General features: G+C 37.6%; 1 pseudogene; it reads right to left on the reverse strand.

Annotated features, from left to right (window-relative positions):
- Positions 1 to 1,684, reverse strand: part of LOC101640444 — a 22,885-nt pseudogene that overhangs the window by 19,881 nt on the left and 1,320 nt on the right.

Genomic DNA, 1,684 nt, shown 5'->3' on the forward strand with positions numbered 1-1,684 from the left:
GAAATAAATGAGATAATATATAAAAAGCATCTAGCCTAATGTTCATCATTCAGTCAATGCTGGATAAAAATTAGTAGTTCATGTCCTACTGTGAAGGAGAATCTTTAATTCATATCCACAGCAATAGATCCAGTCATCTTTAATTTTTTTTCTTCTTGATAGTTATTATAGATTTATAATATCAGGTTGCTTGATTTTTTTATGTGACGCTGGTAGTAACTTTGAAACAGCGCTCTGCTTCTGCATAGTCCTGGAGTTAATCTAATTCTGCTATATAGGCTGAAAATAAATTTTAAAAGTTGTACCAGTATAAGTAAATCTACAGTCTTTCAGGCTGGCAGAATTAGCTGTGTGTTTTAGGAGGAAAAATAACAAGAGTAGTAAAATGTTTTTAAAATCCGTACCTGATTGGTAAGAGGATATTAGAAGTTAAGCTCTTGATTTTAATACATCTTGGCATTAAGATACTTTTTGTATTTTCCCAGGCATGCTAATCCACAGAAAAAGCATCCCTGGAATTTTGATTTGGTGAAACCCTTTCTAAATGACTCTTTTAACTCTGTGAATCTGAAGTGTGTGGGTTTGCCATCCATCCTACCCACTCAACAATTCATAAAAAACATCAGATTTTTCTTTTAAGCAAACATTCCAGGTGATTATAATGTTTACAGGGTAAAAATAGCATTATGATTTTTTTTATTCCTTTGTGCTGTCATATTAATGAAGATAATTTGGTTTGTTCTTTTTCTTCAAATGCCCTATTATTTCCTCATTTTTTAAGAAAGATATCGAAGAAAATGTGCTCAGGTAACCTCCTAGCCCTCATCACTGCAGCCTGGCAGGTCTTCGAGACCCTTCTGTTGGTGAAGATATTTCTGGGTTTCTGGAACCAAACACCATCTACATCGACCATTCTTGGGGAGCCTTTGCAGGTGGTCAGACCGTTCCAGGTTTAGAAAGTGTCTCTGACTAATTACTATAACTAATGTGATCATTAGTTTCCCCACCAGTCAAAAGTGGTAATGAAGATGCTCCTAACTAGTTTGTTGTGAGGGTGAAATAATATATGGTGCATGGTGCAGAAGCTCTATACATATGAATCCCTTCCCCGCCTCCCTCTGTTAGGTATTCTTTAACCAACTAGATATGTTTGGTAATAATACCACTCTGCATTTATAAAACACTTCTCAATTTTGCAAAGTGCTCTCTACTGCTACTTCTCTTAATCCTCATCATAAACCTGACAGGAGGGTAGCTTAGTGATTAGTCTCTGTGAAATGAGAAAACATAGTGTAGACCTCTTATATGTGGGGATACAGTAATGTCTTTTGCTTCTTTCTTTATTCCTGAAGCAGGACCTTAAACATAGCTTGGCATGCCTTAAAGAACTGGAACCAAACCAGACACTATCAAATCCATCCTGATTCTCAGTACTAGATCCCCTGCCCCTTTTCTTCAAAGCGACGCTAGGTGAGTTTGAACTCTCAGCCCTTCGGTGGGGATTCAAGTTGGGTACCATGCAGATACTCTTTTCCACAGCGTAAGGGTCATATAACAGTGATGAACTGGCAGGTGGGAAGAGAAGTAACTTGTAGAAGGTCACACAGAGAGGTAATGTCAAGGCCAGGCTGGCACTCGTGTGACTTCCAAATTTTTCCACTAGACAAGTAGTGAGAAACACTTT

Source organism: Echinops telfairi, unplaced genomic scaffold, assembly GCF_000313985.2.
Source record: "Echinops telfairi isolate 266 unplaced genomic scaffold, ASM31398v2 ScPeMD7_443;HRSCAF=831, whole genome shotgun sequence".
Lineage (NCBI taxonomy): Eukaryota > Metazoa > Chordata > Mammalia > Afrosoricida > Tenrecidae > Echinops > Echinops telfairi.